Raw genomic sequence first — 21,843 nt, forward strand, 5'->3', positions numbered from 1 at the left:
TCACATTGAACACATCATTCCCCATATCTTCAAATTTTTTCAAATTTTTCTTGAGTTCCTAGGGGGTTGAAACGTTCAATTTAATCAAAACTCCATAAGAGGCCGTGTATAAGACTGATTTTGTTTATTTAATTTTTCGATATCCATAAGTTCTAAAATTTTAAAATTGTCACCGATGTTCACCATTTGTCTAATACTATTAATTAAAAAAATTATAACTTTGTTGGTGAATGTCAATTTTCAAGGTCATCGCCAAATTCACTTGGCATCCTTAATAAATATGAAATTTGGCCTCCGGGAGGGAGGTGCCGAATTAGAACACCTATACATCCATGTGAACATTCATTATTGTATGCAGTGCCCTGAAGTGGTTCCTCATTTATTACCAGCGGCTTGTGGAATTCGCCCCAGTAGTCCCTCGGAGCCAACACCATTTACGAAGAGTTAGAGGATGAAGTGACCCAGGACGAGTTGTCATGAAACCGATTTTTCTTGATGTTGATGCGTAAGCGTTCAGCTTTTGCTCGTGGAGCGTCAGCGGTTCGAATCTCTCTCTCAGAGTGATTACTCTACCAACATCCCTTCCTTTGTGGCTTGCCGTGAAAGCGCACATTCTAAATTTTTGCAAAAATATAAAAGGACAACATGACTTCCATTTCGAACGTAACACCCAACCTCACTCACATCTCAACTGGTGTTGATGGAATCCAGTATCACATGGAACTGATAAAATACTGAATAGACTCCTGACGAAGCGTCAATCTCCCCTGAAATCCTTCCCAATCTTCTGACCCAAATGCCATCACAAACTGATACATTTCCATGCATCAGCTCGTCGCAAAGGAACTCAAACGAGATTTCTTCCGAGTTGAAAAGTCCTCAAAAGGACATTTGTCGTTTGCCAGACGTGGCATGCAGGTTAGACAGAGGTGACACACCGGATCGTGCGGAGCCGTGACAAGCCGTCAAGGACGAACCGAGGCGTGTACTCACTCCGACAGACGTTTTCTCATTTTCTCTATTTACGTTGCGACGACGCGAGCGGATAATGTCCCCAAAATCCCCACCCCACCCAGGCACTATCCAACTCTCTCTTTCTTCCGCCATTTCACATTCTACATGTATTCTCTCTGTCGGAAAACCGTTGTTGCACGAAACGGCAGTCGTGCAGTGTGTCATTCCACGTCAACTCTCGTTTGTCGCTACTCTCGCACTCTTAACGGCCAGAGAGGGGCGCCTCTTGGCAGCTCTTACCGACAAACGGACCCCATGTGGCTTGAAAAATATCACGCACACATGCATGTCTCGGGTGCTCCGCTCGCAAACTCTTAATCCATTTTTGCGTAACCCCATTATCCACCCCTGTCTCTGCCACTTTGCTGTGAATGGGGGGGGGGGGGAGACTATATGTGCGGCTTTGGATTATCCTGTCGGTGTGAATTATTACGTGTGACGACTATTGGTCCTGGTTTTATGGGACAACCCTGATCCTTCTGATGGATAGACTCCTGGAGGGCATCCTAATGAGGGAAGATTGGATTGATTTGATTGCGTGGGGGAAGTGCCTGTACCGCTCACCTAAGGAATAACGATAATTTTCGCATGTTTAGAAATCTTGGATGTTCAACTCTTGTTTCAATGCCGGCAAGTTGTCAAAAAATGAAGATGAAAAAAAGAAGATAAACTGAATGGAGCTAAGTGAGCGGTACTGGCCGCATGCAGCTAATACCGCTCAGTCTGATTTCTATATCGCTCAGTGCCTAACCTCTAGTCAATAATTGTCGAAAGAAATTTCCGATGTTGGATGCTTCAATGAAATGAATGGAATTCAGACTATGTCCCATAGGAATGCCTACCACGTCCATAGAAATGGTTATCATATGGATGGAAAATGGTCCTATGAACATAGGAAAGTATGATATCTCTAAAATATGCGGTTGAAATTCGCGATTGCCTCTTGATGCGTTCATAAACTCAAGATGCCCAAAGCTTAACCGCTTTAAAAAAATTAAACAAATTAAACTATTTATTTGAAATTTTCCTATCAAATTCTGCAGAATTTTTGTTCGAAACGTATATATTTATTTATATAATTGAATTATATGGAATAAATAGCGTATTCATTAGAAGTGGATAATTAATTAGAAATAAATAGACAATTCATTTGGTTCCAACGAAATTATTACACATCAATAAATTCTTACGATTACGGAATCGAGTCAGAAAATTTAAGTGACGGTATCGTAATTTTTCACAGGAGATTCAGATAAAAATTACGGAACGCTCGTGAAAAATTTCGTGATTTTAGGTAAAAATTACGTGACAGTTCCGTAAAATTTCCTAATTTAATAATTTTTATTCAATATTTCTCTCCGTGTAGTAATCGTTACTATTTTATTTTCCGTACTGACCTTCACTTTTCTTCGTTCGGGGATTGGTATTGGCCCTTCCCCAAACTTGTAAAAGTGAAAATCACTACGAAAAAATATCGTTCACGACTAGTACAATGGGGTTTTTTGACTCGCGTGGTTGGTCAGTCCTCGCCTGTCGGCTCGGACACCAACACTACGCGAGTAAGAACCCCCTGGCACTCGTCCTGATATATGCTATTTCTCCGTGTGGTTGTGGAGAAAATCAAGTGAGCGGTACTGACTGCTGAGCGGTACAGGCATCTCTTCCCCTGACGGCTGAAAACAGTTGGACAAACAGAATATGCGGGATTCACTTCATCCGTCTTTGTCTTCGGGGTTCCCCTGGATGGGTGTATGTGGAGTATTGCGGGCCGTTGAGGTCTCCTTGTGATGCAATTTTTTATGTTTAACCGATAAGACTTGCGCGAAGTCGCACGGGTCTTCCCCGCCGTCTCTGATTTCTGCTGAGATTATGCCGTATATGAGGGATCGGAGTGATTGGAGGTGCCAGTCGTTGCCGATCTATCGAAACGAAGAGTAAGTACTCGGAACACAATTAAGATTAATTATCTTTCATTTAATTCATTATTATTGATCAAAGTCCTCACGTTCGCAATCAATCAAGCAATAATAATGAATTGATTAATTAATTGGTTGATTAATATTCAATAGGGAATCTGTGATTCAGTTGATTTACAGTTTGATTTTTGTTCGGCGTTTCCTAGGAGTAAATAATCATGAAATTCACCGCCGTCCTGTTATTTCTCGCCGCAGTCATCATGGCTGTCGCTGGTTCCCCATTCAGGGACAAGCATAGACCAAGTAGACCAGGAAATGGAGGATTCCCAACATTCCCTGGACAAGGACCATTCAATCCTAAGTTACCATCAGGACCGTGGGGCAAACCAGGCAGTAAGCAGTCATTTTTCACCCGATTCTCCCAAATTATTTCACACTGTTAGAAAATTACTCCTGAAATTTTAAGTGAAAAAGCTTGAAATTTTTAACAATGACAAAGTTACATGAAATTTATGTAGAATTCTTTATTAACAAATAGGGCTGCCCACGAGACTAAACCGAGATTAAACTTTGGAGAGACCGTCTCACTCCGAAAAAACATGAAACTTTTTGGGACTGTCTTAGTCGCGAAAGGCATCGTATCGCCTCCTCCAGTGATGACCACAAAAAAAAATTATCTCGTCACAGTCTCCACCTTTTCGGGTTTTTTAGGTTCAAAGTCTCGGATTGAGAGTCTTGGTCTCGGTCTCGGTCTCAAACGAATAAGAATGAGAAAAAGTGGAGATTGTCACGAGATAATTTTTTTTGTGGTCATCACTGTAAGAGACGATACGATGCCTTTCGCGACTAAGGCAGTCCCAAAAAGTTTCATGTTTTTTGGAATGAAACGGTCCCTCCAACGTGATCTCGGTTTAGTCTCGTGGGCAGCCCTATTAACTAATTAGTTAATTTCTTGAATATTCCGGTAATTCTCGATTTTTAAGTCCGTACGACACTGAAAAATCTTGAAAATTTTGAAAATTCAGGCGATAACTTTTCTAAATTTTCAATCTATTGAAAATTGAATCGTTTATGATGTTCAATTTTCACGATAAGCTTGAAAATTCAAACTTTCATTAAAAAATCAATGATTCTTTAACCTAAAAAACCGAATTTTCTTGAATTTTCATGAAAAATGAAAAATTTAGTGAACGTTTTCGTTTGAAATTGAATTCAAACTCACAGTATTGAATATTCAGATGACATTGTGACTGAAATTTCAAGAAATTTCTAACAGTGCAACATTTGTCCATTATTCAAATTGAATGTTAATTAATTTTTCTAGGAAACTGAACATCCACCAATCTGGGCATCTCAATACTCAACCTCACTCCATCAACACTTCAGAATGTACACGAATAAATAAAATCACACATTAAATTCCGCACAAAAGGCCTCCTTTATTGTTCTTCAAACCCCTCTATGACAAACTAATTTGACATATAAATCCCGCCGAGGTGTACAGAGGCAATGACAGTAAAGAAACACGCTACGTCGCCTCGTATGACGTTATCCACTGGAAGAGTGGACAGTGACGAGGGCGAGCCGTGTGTGTCGCTGGTACTCATCTCCTCCACATTTTTTTTTTGTATTTTTTTTATACTTCAACCAAATCCAATTCAGCCAAGCCCAGCCAGCGTATATTGTTTTTAGGCGTTAATGTGGTTGGACGTCTGTCAGATGGGAATTCTACCGTTAAAAAATGTGAAACTCACTCGCCGACTGACGGCTCCTCTAACGAGGATGTATCGCGGCTGTCTTGCTCGCCCACCGCGCCTGTCCATTCGCAAATAATTTTTTTCATCTGGAGCACCTCCCACCTCTCACCGACCCCTAAAATGAACAAAAACGAGTTGAATGAAATTACGAAATGCGAGAAAAAAATTCTAAAATTGAACGAACGGATGAAATATTAAGAAATTGTTGATAAATTGAACCTGACATTTTTCAATTTTGATCAATACCGCGAACATTCGCTGCGAAGAATGGCAGCGAGAGGGAGAAAGGGAGGGGGATGGAGAGGGAGATGGAAAGCCTCGCCCACGGGCTCTATCATTTTGTTTCCCGGCTTTTTTTTATAATTTTCAGTCGATCAAGCAGTTTCTCATTTCGTACCTGTCAATACCACATTGTCAGAGACTGACGAGCACCTGCCTAAGCAACACATACTCATACAATCCACCTACATTCCCGGTTTGCATGTCAGCCCCAGGACAGCGAGAGAGGGGGCGATGGCAAAAGGAGCGAGGCGAATATACGGTGAGACAGGGCATCGTCCAACGTCACTCCAATGTCGTTACGATCGGACACTCACTCCAACTGGAAGACTGACGTTTCATTCACGATTCTACGCGGGGTAATGGGATATATCGAGATGCTAGAGGCGGTTAAATGACACGGGGAATATTTTTTCTTCGACTTTTTAAGGGGAAAATAGACGTTTTGTTGCGAATATTTTACGGGAAATCACCTGGAATTATCTGATGTTTGACATTTTTAGGTGAGGAATTCCTCTTGATAATGAGGATTCATGATATTCATGGATTTTTTAATTTACATTTAGTGATTGTTAATTATTTGTAATTTTCAGGAGAGTGGAATTTCACGAAATCTTGCCATTGAAAAATCAAATATTTCATTGATTTTCCGTTCAAATGGTCTAAAAATCAATAAAATATTTGATTTTGAGTTCAATTATTCTGTGAAAATTCAGAAAAATCAGGAAAATTCATGTATTTTGTTTCTGAACATTAATGTTCCATTGAAAATTCAATCAAAGTGTGAAATTCCATCTCACTCCCACTGAAAACTTACGAATTTATGGGAATTTTGCTTAAAACTTGAAATTTCATAACCATTTTTCCCTAAATTCGATTCAATGTCACTCCCATGAGATTTACTATAATAAAAAATTAAAATTCCAATTATTTGAAAATTCAAGAATATAATAATTTCAAATTTCCTGATTTCTATTCATGTTCATGAGATAATTAAGCTAAAATCGACAGTTTCCATTGATTTGTCTCTAAAATTTCCGATTTTTATAACGAAAGTCCTTGAAATTTCAGCAGAATTATCTGATAAAAATGTCCAAGTGTACACGGAGAGAAATTTTTGATAAAAATTATCCTACCGTTCTATAAAAGTGTATCGTGAGTCATCGTTTCTTCATTTCTATTCCGAAATTTAGTAAGAACTAATATATGATAATCAAATTTTATTCTACGTTAGAGAAATTTAATCCCGATAAAAATAAAAATTACCGCGCCGGTAGAGTAAAAATTACTGTACCGGTAGGGTAAAATTTATTATGCGTCAGGATAAAATTTCTCTAACGTAGAATAAAATTTGATCATCATACATTAATTTTTATTAAATTTCGGGATAGAAATGAGGAAACGATGACTCATGATACACTTTTATAGAACGGTAGGATAATTTTTACCAAAAAATTCTCTCCGTGTATAGCGGCAATTTCTTGTAAATTTTCAAACTATGTACCGTAAATTACAGCCAAACATTTTTCATAGTTACCAATAAAAAATTGTCATTGAAAAACCTACATTAGAACATAAACTATTGACCTTACGATAACATACTAAACCATCACTCAACAATATGCGCAACAATCCGTGAAATGCGGTGAGATTTGATAGTCAAGTAATTATTCAAATTGATCCAGGTGTCCTCTCCCGGCGGGGTCACCCAGAAATCGAGGCGATTGTCACAGTGCGACGGATATTGATGATGGGGGATAAGACCCCCCGGCCTTTGCCCATCAAATCCCACCGGAGGATCGCACGAGAGAGTTTCGACCCCGCAGCAAATCCTCCTGACCGATCTCCTCTTTCGCCCCGTAAAATTGTAATCGACGTGCAATGCACAAGGGTCCCACAACAAACACTCAGTAACATTCTGTTTGGAAACATTGTCATCTATCATTCATCAAGAGTTCTCCTCCGGCCTGTCACATTTTCCAATGTACACAAACTTTTTATCTGATCAAAAAACCTTGGTGCACGAATCAATGATAAATTTTCAAAGAATACATTGAATATTTTTGATGATGAATGCTTGATGGTCGTTCACTATCCCCGGAAATGGGAAAAGTGTCAGGGGTCCGAAAACAGATGGCCATCAGTTGAAACTCGTCACTGTTCAGCAATATAATTGTCAGTGATAAATGGAGGGATTGAGCATGTCCATGGGGGTATAACATGAGAGAGTGGAACTCTCTCGTTACCAGTGTCAACCCTCATGGTCATTCAATGGAACCGCGCTAATATTTACAGCCTCGGTTGGGGGAACATAAAAACGTCGAAAATGGTTTTGGGCTATTAATAACATGGAAATATACATTGAATCGTTGACGAGTGACAATGCTCCCTTATAATTAAACTCCAGGGATTAAAAAATTTGATGGATGCGCTGTATCGTTCGGTCTTTTTCATTCCTCTTGTAATTGACGGAACATTCTTGCTTCCATTGAGAATCGAAATATCAGGGATCAAAATTAATACTTGCGAAGTCCATTTATCATCAAGAATAGTATGTTGTGCACCGAGGGCGGATGTTTTCCCTGCCGGAGGTGCACATGCTATTTTCCGTCACGGCGGGCGCAAAGTGCACATTTCCCTTCAGTTTCGCGGGATATGTGACTGCGCCTCCGCAGTAACGGGAAATAACGTCCTGACCACGGGAAGTAATAAGGACCCACGTCCTTACCACCCTCGCCTTCGATTCAGGCGGTAATTCGGCACGTAGGCACGACTCCTTTACTTTCCCTCCAGGTAGGGACTATACTATTTTAACACGCGTGCAAACACGGAGAGAAATGTTCAATAAAAATTACCAGGAAAAATTACGTGTTGAAGTGTAATCCGCAAGCGAAGTCAAAGTTCAATATAAAGTATCCAATCGTCACGTAAATTCTACGTCCTGTTCCGTAAAAATTACTCACCCATCCAGCACGTCACGGATAGCGGTGAGGGGGAGATTTTCAGAACACGCTCCGTAATTTTTATTTCTGCGCCGTAATAAGTCTTGGAATTTCTGTTAGATTTTACAACTTCCAAAAAAATTACGTAACTTTTTCGTATTTTTTCAGTGACAAACCTGAGAATTTACAGAACGTCACAGATTTATTCTCTTTAATTCCTATAAACATTCACTGAAAGGGATCTAGGATTGGGGATTACGTGACTTGTTCCGTAATTTTTACTGAAAATTTCTCTCCGTGAAGGAACGTTTGTATTTTGCCTTCTGATAAGCGGCAGAAAAGTGAATACTTTCCGCTCCAGGATGGAAATTTGTTCCCGAGGAACGAAAGTACACTGATAGAATGATTCATTTATTCCAAACGAGATTCGTTAACTGTTAACGAATGGTAGAGTTGAATATGACCAAATGAATATTCGTTAATAGTTAACGAATGGTTCACTTGAATGGCGAAAGTCAAGTCAAACAAGGCTCCTCAAATATACATTCATTAACTATTAACGAATGAACATTTGGTGAGACCGAACAGACCCTAACCTCCAACCAAAAGCCATTCGTTAACAATAACTAATCCGTTCTATCAGTGTACTGACTTTCCGTGTTTTCTCAATAATTTAGTTGGGAGAGTGCCAGGCGCGTAACTGGGAGATCCGGGTTCGAGTCTCGGCTGGATGGTGCGGGTTTTTTTCTCTCAAAAATCTAATTCCCTTTGAATTAAACAAAAATTCAAAGAGATTCCTTTGATTTCTTTCAGATGTCTTGAATCCGCTTTTAAAAAGTCCAGTGTAACGACTTTTGAAGCCTCTATTCCGCTTATCAANCTTGGAGCACCGATTATTCAAGTGCCGCGGTAAACTCTCTTTACCCCCTCTCGACAGAGCCCGAGTAAGCGCCGTTTATCGGGCCGAGTGACGAAAAATATATTATACATGTATGTTTCATACCGTGATTTTTTTCAACTGTAAAAAAATTGATATAATTATATAAATCAAAATATGTATAGAATAGTATATATGTATATAATACATAATACATCCCTAAAAATAAATACGAATACAAAAAGCAGAAGAGAAACGACGAGGAAGATGAAGAGGATTATGACGATTCCAAAGAAATTATTCAACAATTCAGTAGCGAAGTGGTAAAACGGTTTACGACGACTTATCTCTCAGCTGAGTTTTTGAGGAATATTTCCCATTCTGAGGGAGAAAGCGAAATTTTCGTAATTACATTTGTTGTAGCTCTCAATTGGCTCCACAAAAAAGGTGTATTTAAAACACAGCAATAGTTTCCGATCTAATGGCACCGGGCTCAACGAAAATTCTCGAAAGACCTCGGGACCCTTCGGGTTCACGGTCAGGTCACGAAATCACCCATCGAGTTCAGTATCGTATCATCTCAATCTCTGTACAGTCAGTATTGGCGCAATCGCTCTATTGAGTACATCACCGAGTACATCACCGTGAGATACTGAGTTAACGCTCCTAGTAGCGTCTCTATTCGAGTCGATCATCTATTAACCCTAGTCTGGTCACCTGACGGGAAAATGCGACTTTAGTCACCTTTGCGGGAGAGTTCCGCCGTGTTATTTAGGCTCCAGCGTTGCCGAATCCACTCTACACTTCCCGGGGACGTTTAGCGAGTTCCCAGCAACGTCGCCCAACAGGCAATTTCATTTAAAACGGGAAAAAATTGTTCACCTGTTGGAAATAATTTTTTTCCTCCCAGAATTAAGGATACAATATTGAAAAAAAAATACTAGAATTTTCCAGATACTTCAATTGATGAATTCAATTTTTCTCAAATTTTTCCCGTCAACCAGTCGATGGTAAGGTGAATAAAACGACGTGTTGCGGCAATTCCCTCGCATGGTGACCAGTCTAGGGTTAATTTCGAGTCAATTATCAATCATTTTGAGACTATAATCAAGTGAATTATCAAGAGAATTATCAAGTGCAGTGTAGAGACAATTATCGAATTTAAATTTAGACAATTCAACGAACAGTGTACCCTTATAAAATTTCTAGACACGTGGTTTACACCACAAATAAAGTACATCACCAGTGGGTTTTTAGTAAATCGCGTGTTCTTCATTTTCACACCTTTTCCAAATCACTTTTCCCCAACCCGCCTAAATTTTTAGCATCAATCTCAAACAAGGTGCTAACAAAAATTTTGCTATCTCCTTTAGATTCCGAGTTATTCATTGAAAACTGGTAAATAGTCGAAATTGACTTCTACCGTTTTACCACTTCGCTACTGAATTAAATTCGCATCGTGAAAAACTTTGTTAAAACCATTCAGTTTTCCTGCATTATTATTGAGATAAAAATTAATGAAAGTGAGAAACCGTAAGGTTTTACTATTCTGGCGCCCACGGAAAGCAATACGCGCGCGAAGCGCGCGCCCTGTTTTTCTAACATGAAAATCGTGAATATATAATATTTCAATAATAGTCAATTTTTCAATATCATCACTTCCATTTTTCATTATAATTGGAAACATTCCCAGTGATTAGTATTCTGTTATAATCGTTGAAGATGACAATGATTCAATTTTCCCTACTCACATTCGAGGAATGAACAACCATAAAATCCACATTGAATCGACGACGAGTAACAATAATTGACTAATAATAATCAAACTCCATTAATGAAAAAACATCCCCGACCAAAAAAATCCCTAATTTACGACGAATCAAGGTGATTTCAGTAAGATTGATTGCGCGACGGGGATGGGGGGGGAGGGGGGGAGAATTAATGAGCGTTGATAACGCGTCAAAATTCGAGGGCGATCTCCGACGATGGGTGACTAATGGCTGCTGCACCCGTCAGAAGGGGTCAACGGAGAGAGAAGTACCCAGGGGTTGTGTTGAACGGACACGATAAAAAGAGAGAGAGGTTAGGGCGCCGCAATATGGCGACTCATTTCATGATTGAGCGCCGAGTGATAAATCAGGCAACGTCTATACCCACTCTTGATGTCTAACTTGGTGGAATGTGAGTGCAACGGGGCCAATATCAGTGGTATATAAAGGGGGTTGGGTTACCAGAGAAGGGAAAGAGCAGGGCGGGGAGGGTTACAGCGCGTGTGAACATCAGTCTCTGTCAGGAAACCCAGCCCTGACCGTCGGCGGAGGCAACAACGCCGACTGCACCTCACGAAGATGGATGTAGATGAAAATAAAACGCCATTATTACTGCCCCCTGTAGCGGAAAGACGCTTCTACAGCAGCATTCACCAACTCTCCATCCAAATGCATTGCGCAATATCTAATTTTAGGAATGACACGTGAAGTAAAATTTGATTGAGTATAACCCAACGACAGATAAATTATTTCGATTTCGATTCAATGATTCATTTGGACATTCACTGATAGTTGCATCTCGGCCAAGTGCCACCTCATCATTCAACCGCACCACCATCATTCTCGAAATAAATCAACTGATGAATTCTCATTCGGTGCCATACATTGAGAGCACTCAAATTTTCATGATTCTATTCAAAGGCCTGCAACAATTCAAAATGCAGAAAGACACATTCACATTCATATGACGTGTCTCGTCTGATGGCTCGGGGACAGACGTGGTGTGACACATTTCATTTTCGTCCGTGGAAATTACAACTGGGAAAGCCGTCCGACGGAGTGAGACACGATCAAAGAGAAGTGCTTGTCGTGGACGGCAGCGTGTACCTCGTCACCTGTCACGACACCGTTGAATCGCGATCGTCAACGACCTCGTGCATTTCACTCTTGATGGGGTTTAACCCCTTCGTTGGTACCTCCTCACACCCGGAACATATTTCCAACGCCAGAGTCGTTTGAGACATTTTCCATCGATGATTGAAGACAAAGAAATGAGAATCTAAAATGGGAAAATGAGTGATTGTTATTTCCGTCAACTTTGGAATTTCTAATTTGACTTTCTGTTACGAGACGTATAAATGTCTCACATATATTTTTTATGACATATTTTTTATTTTTTCTACTACTCAATGTCTTTTTTTATTTGTTTTATTTTTTTAATATTTTTTTTCGAAATCGAGGCAAGAGAGAGACACTGAGACCTATCCATTCTGATTATACTATCTATTTGAATAATATTCGTCAATTTCAATAGAAGAACAATTAACAAAGCGACCTTAACTGTCACCTACACGGAGAACAAAGATAAGGATAAAATCTGGTGCGCCTCTCCCCCGATATTTTGCCAGGGGAGTTCATAAAATGACTGAACTCCGTGATTTTCTCTTCGGCGCACAAGAAAATGTTTTTTTACGACATTTCAACAGAATCGAATCTATGGTAAAACTCTCGAGAAAGCCGGTAAACTGACTGCGAAATGGGAGAAATTATTCTATGCGTCGAAATCAAATTGTCTCGGGACTACAGACATTAAAAATAGGGGGGTTTTGGGCTAAATAGATCGTTTTAAAATTGAAATAAAAAGGGGTTTTTTGTAGGAAAGGTTTTTGTAAGAAAAATCACTTTTTCACACACCTGCACGGAAAGTTCGTACTTTGCTCCCTGATGAGCGGGAGGAAAGTGAGTACTTCCCGCCCTCCGGTGGAAAGTTACTCCCTCGGGCGGAAAGTCAAGACTTTCCAATTCACTCACCGATTACGGAATCGACTCAGAAAATTTAAGTGACGGTATCGTAACTTTTCACAGGAGATTCAGATAAGAATTATGGATCGCTCCGAAAAAATTCCGTGGCAGTTACGTGAAATTTCCTACAACCACATTTCCCTCCGGAATTACGGAAAAGATACGTAATTTTTATTGAATATTTTTCTCCGTGTATATTCATCAATCACTGATTGTGGACTCCGGAATAGTGGACTCAGGAAAGGTAGTCTACCTTTTGATGATCGCTATCCTAGTATGTGTTTCTTACTCCTTCGCTGCATCACAAAGAGAGAAATGTTCAGTAAAAATTACGGAACTCATAATTCGCTCAGTGATTACGGAATCGACTCAGAAAATTTAAGTGACGGTATCGTCACTTTTCACAGGAGATTCAGATAAAAATTATGAAACGCTCCGAAAAAATTCCGTGGCAGTTACGTAAAATTTCCTACAACCACATTTCCCTCCGGAATTACGGAAAAGATACGTAATTTTTATTGAATATTTTTCTCCGTGTATATTCATCAATCACTGATTGTGGACTCCGGAATAGTGGACTCAGGAAAGGTAGTGTACCTTTTGATGATCGCTATCCTAGTATGTGTTTCTTACTCCTTCGCTGCATCACAAAGAGAGAAATGTTCAGTAAAAATTACGGAACTCATAATTCGCTCAGTGATTACGGAATCGACTCAGAAAATTTAAGTGACGGTATCAAAATTTTTCACAGGAGCTTCAAATAAAAATTGCGGAACGCTCTGGAAAAATTCCGTGACAGTTCCGTAAAATTTCCTACAACTAAATTTCGCTGCAGAATTACGGAAAAAATACGTAATTTTTATTGAATATTTCTCTCCGTGCAGAAAGATATCATAGAATGTATAATAGTCCAATAAGCGCATCATCACAGCTGTAAATCTCAATCGGGTACAAATAGAGAAACTCGAACCATGCATGTAGAGTCATAATTATGTGTATATGTATGTGCCCGTGTCGGAGGTAACGCTGATCGAGCAGTCAAGTGAAGTGTTAAGAGTCGAGCCCTCAGGAGTTAGCGTGTCACCTAGGCGTCATTTTGCTCTACACCACCACTGTATTCAACCGGTATACCCCTTTATACGGAGAACCCTCATCCAACGGTTTCTAACAGTTATGAGAGACTCCAACTTGACGTGTGAAACGTTGCCACCCTCCAGCCAAATATCTCTCACATATACGTCAAACTGATATCTCACATCGCAGCACATCCACAACCTCTACCTTATTCAAGCTATCCATTTTATCGATTGAAAGCATAACCCCAATCATCGAGACACTCCTTAATTGGCATTTGACCTTTTTTGCTTCTGAATGGAAGCTTGGTGGTCGTTCAAATTCATGTTTTGGATTTCTTGTGTTATATCAACTCATTATAATCCACCAAATTTCAGTACACGGAGACAAATTTCCTGGAAAAATTCATGTCCTAAGCACCATAAATGAATCGTAATCCGCACTGTTGGAAATTTTATGAAATTTCATGGAATATATTACAGTAAATCTTATGAGAATAACATTGAATCACATTTAACAAAAAAATGCTTATAAAATTTCAAGTTTTAAGTAGAAGTCACGGAAATTCATGAGTTTTCAGTGGAAGTCAGATGGAAATTTCATTCAGATTTCATTCAAAATAAAAGTTCAAAAAAATGATGTATTTATGATTAAACGAGTAACTTTGAACTTCCAACTAACAACTAATATCAGTATAAAGTGAGAAAAGTGAAAACATTCAAAAATTGATTTCCATTCGGTGCGAAAATTTGACATTTAGAGGTTAAACACAGAGATGTTGACCGAGTCGAATTTTTAAGGAATTTTAATTTTTGATCGGTGCAAAGATGCACAGAACAAAAATTGTTTAAATTTTTGACATGGTGGAAAGGAGGAATTCCAATTTTTTCAGATTTTTTCTCAACAACGTTTCAGCGTAAAAAATAAAAATCGAGACAGAACGGCGCTCGTGCCATGACGCGACCGATCGAGGGTTAATATACAACTCATTCCTGGTATGAACTCTGATTCAGGTGATACCGTGCGGGGGTCAAGTGCAGCTCAGGTCATACCTGAGAAGGGTCAGACGTCACAAAGATAACGTCGTCGAGCATAACTAGCACACAACAGAGGCTGACAGAACAATGAGAAGGGTAAATCGACTACAGGGGTTAACCGGGAAAGGCAAGCAGAATAATCACAAGGGTCCAAAAATGATAAGGGTCAACCAGGACACGCAGACAGGACAATCACAAGGGTCGACCAATCATGAATTAAACGACATAGGAGGCTTCTGTCGTTTGATCCTGACGATTGTCCTACGTGTCTTTGTCGTTTGACTCATCTCACCATTTGACCCAGGCATGCTGACCCTGCCATGGCCCTTGCACGGTATGACCCTGGCTATGTTTGTCTCTCGCTACGTTTGACCCTTTCAACTCAAAACGGACGAGTCTTCTCATAGAGAACTATACGAAGACGAAAGCAATTTCCCACTCGTTTTTTTAAAGTATCTTAACGGCTTCAACGACCCTCAAGGAGGCCCCACAGCATTCCCGTGAGGATCATATAAGCACTCAACATTGGGGACGTGAGGAGGGAAAAGTTAAATTGGAAATCCTAAATTTCACGGAACTAACAGTCATTTATTTTCCTATCTTAGATTCTCACCTCTTTGTCTTTCATCGTCAGTAGAAAATGGTGTTATGGTTTGATGTATTCTTTCATTAATATTTTTAAAACGTTTTTTCCTAATGCATTCATGAATGAAGGCTTTGTCTCGACTTCCACACCTACTTGTGGCATCAATATAGTAGATCAGCAAACCATCTGCTAGCAGATGACAAGCCCCCCAGGGCTCGGCGTTTACCACTCCACTTGACTGCTCGATCAACGTTACCCCCGCCACACACATCATCATAACCTCATACATTTTACCTCAGTTGCAGTTTCCGAAGTATTAGTCACTTCGAAAATTTGTGTCGACGTGGAAAACGGATTGGACATGGATTATAACTCACACCCACCCCCGATTGTAGATATAATGGGGGATTGTCCAATGGCTGCTACGTGCTTGTGAATATAATAGCTTAGTTGGATGATTAGCCGGGGTTACGAGTAGAAATGCAAATTGACCGTCATTTCTGAGGTCGCGTCATATGACCAATATTGATGGTCATGTGACGCACAAAATGTTTAACTACAAATGATTGGTATGCAAATTGTTGTCAAATCATATACACACGGTGTCTCAAAACTGCGCACTTTATTTCTGAGGGTACAAAGAGAGTGGAATCTGGAGCCCAAAGTTCCTCTTGAACTTTGCTGTACGACGCCCCCCTGCCGAGTTATTCAACTTTGAAGTTGACCAATCACAGCGTTGCTCCGCCCACTGCGTCAGTGGTTCTCAACTCAATTGTTTTCAAATAAGAAAAATTATCTTATCCTATTCTCTATCGTAAAAAGGAGAAAGGAAATCGATCTCGAAATATCTCGAAAATCTCGAATAAGCATAAGCGTAAGACTGAAACCGAAGCGCCACTACGAGAGGAGATGAGAAGGCGCGTGCGCAGCACGCGCGGCCGATCTCGTTTACTAAAGACGATAGGATGAAAGAAACGTGAAGTTGTTTTATATCGAAATATCTCGAAACTGTCTGACCGCTAATCCTCAATTCTGATTAGTCAATGAGACACGTGAAGTAGTCGCTGAAGAAAATCCCCGGTATTTTCAAATTCTTCAAATGTCAAAATTTTTTCTGCGTCATATTTTCAATTTGTCATGTGTGAAGTTTATCTTTATATCAAAACATTTAAATTGCGTAATTGTTGATTATGAGAAAAAACACGTAGTATTTATAAATTTTTTCAACTCACAAATTATTCTTCACTTCCCAAATTTTAATTTTTTCATATTTATCGCAAAAATGATCAATTCTTACTTCTCAGATTTACATACATAAAGTTTAAACTTTACAAAATTCATGAAAATTCTTCGGTTTCCCAAGGAATTCGAGAAAAATCTTTGAACATCTACGATTATCTGGAAAACTAAAATTTTCCGAAGAATTTAAGAATTTTTTTTCAGTTTTCTAGGAAATCAATTCATAATCCTCCCCTCATTCTTCAACAATTGGAGATTTTAATCAGATTATTTTAAAAAGTAAAAAAAGGAATTAATCGAAGTCTTTAAGTCATTATCAATATTTATAAACCATCTACGAGTATATGAAGTTTAATAAATTCGATTTTTTCATTTTCACGACGAATAGATGAGCGCGCGCACAGGTCTAGTCATTTTGAAATTTTTCATTTTCAATCATCATGTCTTGAGTAATGGAGAGAAAATTAATAGTTAATATCTCTATGAACTGAATAATAAACCGTTCAAGTCATAAAAGACCGAGGCGTGATTAATATGAAAGATTTTACGAATTGCGCTGTAGGCTAGTGGTCAGGGCGTCGGATCAGTAATCGTCGTGGGTTCGAGCCCAAGTCAGGGTAATATTTTTGATTAACAAAATCGGCCTTTCAGCGATGATTGCGTTAGGGTTTTCTAGATAGATCACAATTAATGTCAAAAATCCTAAAAAGTGTGAATTATTTTGTTTTTACTCTGTTATTATTGATAATTGTCGTGAATAGTTTGGCAGCCAGCGCCGTACCAGTGGTATGCCAGTATTCATTTTTTTCCTTCTTGAACTTGTCGCGTATGCTCAGGAGTAGTATTGAATTACTTGTATTTCAATCGCTCATATCATATTCATGTAATTAAGTAATCTTTAATTGAACCTGGCTAACAATTGACAATCAATGTTGGGTCGAGATTCTCGCGCAGACCTGGCCATGTTATCGTCCCAGGTTTCAGCCAAGATCGGTGGGTTCCCGGGTGAGGGACGGGCTCCGAACTATGGCGGCCCGGCCGCGTGCTTGGCCCAAGCCCGATCCGTTCGTTTTTTCCTACCTGGCTAACACAACGTCACGTGTCTGTGTAAAGTCTCACGGCATCACTAGTAGAAAGGCAAAGTTGACCTGAACTCCACGTTATCACCGAGACTTGAGCCCAAACGGAAATAAACTTAGCAGTACTTGGCGTGACTCGAAGCCACGGTGTAAATAGCCCCAGTGAGATGCAATTTTTTTTATGGACGAAAGAAAGCCGAACTAATACGGCAACTGAGGGGAGAAACGTAGAAGAGGTATCCGCAACTGACATAAATAACGAAAGCTCCGACACGACGGCGTCGTGAATATGCGCTCGTAAATTCCTCGGGGCTTTTTCATTCCTCCGCCGACTACGTAATTACGTGCGTGTTGGTTAAATAACGCCCCCCCTAAGGGAGAATTATGATTTCATTTGGCGGTGAACGAGCGCAGTAAAAGGTTGGAGATAGTCACCGGACGAGAGGGACACCAGTGGTTTGTCTACAGGTATGAGGTAACATTTTGCACTCACGTTTTATGTGGTGCCATCCTTGGCTTGTGATATGTCTCGTCTCATGACGAAGATCGAAGATTCAATATTTGTCTCCATCTCCGGGAGATAATCGTCAACGATATTTCAAGCTCCAACAGTACGACGTATTCCTCTCCTTATTCCGTTTGTCTCCCGGAAAAAGCAGAAGACATTGAGCGATTCACGTCAGGCAGATCGATCGACACTTCGCCGCTGTAAATTCCACGCTGAAGCGAATGGATATACGCTTCTTGGCAGGCGATCGGTCCTCGCAGTTATGTTACGGGAAGAATAAATTGACGGGGAAGGATACAATAGTCGTAAACATGCAAATGCCGGACACTCAGTTCTCCCTTCTGCACGCATCCCCCAACAGCTATCTAGAGGTGAGCGTTAAAAGTCAAACGCCATTGTTAATGATTTAAAGCGAGAGGTGTTCAACGATATGGATCTAACTTACACTCGGCATTGTACAATGTTTCCGAAATACAATGCCGGCGTGGAGGGAAGAAGTGGAGGAGGATAGCAAAAAATGTGTTCATGGGGTCCAAGAAGAAAGGGGTCGGAAGCGGCTGAGGCAGTTGAGACTTTCATAGCCGTATTAAATAAAACGTTATTGCCGCTGTAGAGGATATTAAAAACTTGGCTCGTATATATTACCATTATCCTACACCGGGGGCGCTCAACCGATAAGAATGCTCTGCGCGCACGCAGTTGATTCTCGTGCCAATTTTAGAATTTCAAGGAGGGTATTAAAGTTTTGGATGCGAAACTGTTTGGGGGGATAAACATTTTGGGAAACAATACTTGAGGATTGCGAAATGAGTAAATGTTATTTGCCAATGGTTGGTTATGGGTGCTCTAGGCAGTATTGTTTATGATACAAATGGGAAATTGTTTATTTGAGAGAAATTAAATTCATTTGAGTCAAATGAATCGTTTTTTAATATCGAGAAGTGTTTTCTTGGTTCGAATGAAGATATAATGAGTTTAAAATGAATGGACTATTTCGTTCGTTCAATTTTTTTATTGGAATAAATGTATGAGTGTGTTAATTTCCATCGAAAATATTGCTAAATTGAATAGAAAAATTTAAAATGAGGAGTTTGTTTCCGAATGGAGACTCTTTATTCGTTAAATCCGAAATTTCTAATTTTTTGCCTCAGGATGACTAATTTGGCCTTACTACTTCGAATATTTTTAAATTTTTATTCAAAATATTTTTATACTGAGAACAAAAATGTTTCTCGATAAGTACGTGTTCACTTGCATCGAGAAGCTCATGGCTCGAAAATTGGCAAGAACAAACATTTTACAATAAGAAAGAAAAAACTTTTGTCAAAAGATTTTGTGGTTGTCGAAACGACGAGGATAATTTATTTATGACAAGAAAGTGAATTCTCAAACTAAGTCTAGTTGAATCCATTTAGTCAATAGCTTTTAAGTCTCAAATCCAAAATATTTTAACGCAAAAACCACTTGACTTCGAAAAGTTATTTTCATGTTGTGAACAATTTATCCCTCACCTTTCCGTCAAGTACAAAATCTCTTGATGAACGGTTTCTTTTCTCACTGTGAAATATTTTCTTTCCAAGGGTAAATTTGTCTAAAATTTGCCTCATAACTTTTTTACTAGCACCCAATTCGCTCTGCAAAAAAAGTTATTATAAAAATTTCGCCATCTCCCTTAAATATGGAAATATTTCTAGAAAACTCAACTAAAGACTAAATTGGCTTAAACCGTTTGACCACTTCGTTACTGAATTGGCCTCAGGTGTTTGACTATTATACCAATAAATAAAAAATAAAAATAAAAAATACATTTTCCTCTTGTTATTTGACTAAAAAGCATCATGTCTGCAGTAAATATTCCATCAGTCGAGCCGAATCAATAAAAATCCCTTCAAAGAATAATAAAAAATTTCTTCCGACGAAGACGATCGTCAGCCAGTCGACTTTCACCCGATCACGTTTGATCTCGATAAACGTAAAGAGAAATGTGGTTAAAGGAGGGAGGAGAAAAACACGTGTCAAACGATCATTTGTCCCCGGGCTCATTTTTCCACCTCACTTCTTCCTTCCCATTTTACCCACCTGCGGGGGAGAGTGAGAGAGAAAAGTCGAGAAAATAAAATTGGAGCCGCGGTGAAGTATGTCCGAGCAGTCTCTTCGGGAAGCCCCAACGCAATCAGAAGCCTCGGTGGGGTTTTATAGGTGGCGGATTGGGGGAATGGGTGAGAAAAGAGTGAGGACTATGTACCAAACGTGGAAGCCGATATTGCCAACTCCCCTCACCTCTTCTCTACTAGTTCGCTATACTCACCCCGGGACTTTGGAGCCGAAGAGACAAACGGTCAGCAATATCCCGACGGTCGTTTCCTCCACCCCCAGACGCTTTTTCTTCTCCATCGTGAGTGCCAGAAACTTCGAATCGGGGCTGAAAATTCTGTACTGAAACAAACGACCTTCACGTGGTGGACATTTTTCGTTGTATACGAGATCAGTGGTGGATTGAACCTCCGGCGATTAGTAAATCTTGCAGGTCGTTCAATCGTTTCCGTTGGTAGTTTCAACACGAGTTCCTGGATGGAACTATGCACTGTTGGAGGGTGCAATCTGCATTTAATGTAAAAAATCTTTGAACGATTAATTTACTTGACATATAGTTGACTCCAATCTGCACTGTTAAAATTTTTCCCCTGAATTTTCCGTGCCAAATTCCGGCAATTTTTATTGTGTTCAAGGTTCCAATGAAATTTCAGTATATCTTGTCATTGAAAATCAAATATTCCATTGATTTTCGGTTAAAATGATCTGAAAATCAATAAAATTCTTGATTTTTCAGTTCAATTATTCTGTAAAAATTCAGAAAAATTAGAGAAATTCAGGGAAAAATTTAAAATTCATGTCATTTTGTTTCTGAATATTCAGATTCCACTGAAAATTCACTCAAGTGGAAGATCTCACTCCCACTGAAAACTCATGAATTTCCGTGAATTCTACTTAAAACTTGAAATTTCATAACTATTTTTTCCCTAAATTCGATTCAATACTGCTTTTTCGAAATTTGAAATTGGATTTTTTTTCAGTTTCCAATTTTGTTCCTAACAGTATAGAAAATTACTCTTGGAATTTCATGTAAAAAGTATTGAAGTCATTAACGATGCTTAATTACCCAATGCGTACCTAATGCATAATTAATATTAACCCTTAAAAATTATTATTACCAAATGAAAATATTGTGTTGTACTAGGAAGGATTGCACGTTTAAAATTTTTCGGATGTAGTTACACTCCTTGGAAATCTCTATCAAGTGGAGACTTTACGAAAATTCTGAGAAATGTTTTCATTGAAAATTTGAAATTTTACGAAAAAAACCATAAAAACAGTAAAATTTAGTTAAATTATGCCATAAAAATTCATTAAAATCAGGAAAATTCAAGTAAAATACTCTTGAATTCCCAATCAATTGAAAAGCTGTAATTTGTTCCTGGAACAAATTATGATTCATGTTTTGATTGAAAATTCGCGTAAGTTCGAGAATTCCCATCCTTTTACTGCTTAAAATTTTGAAATGTCTGTAAATTTTCAAAAGGGAGATTGATTTTTTTTATTCCTCCTTAAATCGAATTTGATGTCGTTGTCCTGCCAATTACTCCTAAAATTTCCCAAAGAAATCTTGAAATTTTTAGCAGCGATTAATGTTCTCAAAATAGCATCAATAATTCATTGAAAGTACACTGTTAAAAATTTTCGTCT

At 39.1% G+C, this 21,843-nt stretch overlaps 1 long non-coding RNA gene across 1 annotated transcript; it reads left to right on the forward strand.

The window, feature by feature from the left end:
* Nucleotides 1–2,874: 2,874 nt before the first annotated feature.
* Nucleotides 2,875–4,356, forward strand: LOC107035852. Its single transcript, XR_001460764.1, has 3 exons — nucleotides 2,875–2,948; nucleotides 3,137–3,323; nucleotides 4,255–4,356. It is a non-coding gene; the product is annotated as an uncharacterized LOC107035852 (long non-coding RNA).
* The last annotated feature ends 17,487 nt before the right edge of the window (nucleotides 4,357–21,843 follow it).

Source organism: Diachasma alloeum, unplaced genomic scaffold (genome assembly GCF_001412515.2).
Source record: "Diachasma alloeum isolate Michigan unplaced genomic scaffold, Dall2.0 Dall_scaffold_00201, whole genome shotgun sequence".
NCBI lineage: Eukaryota > Metazoa > Arthropoda > Insecta > Hymenoptera > Braconidae > Diachasma > Diachasma alloeum.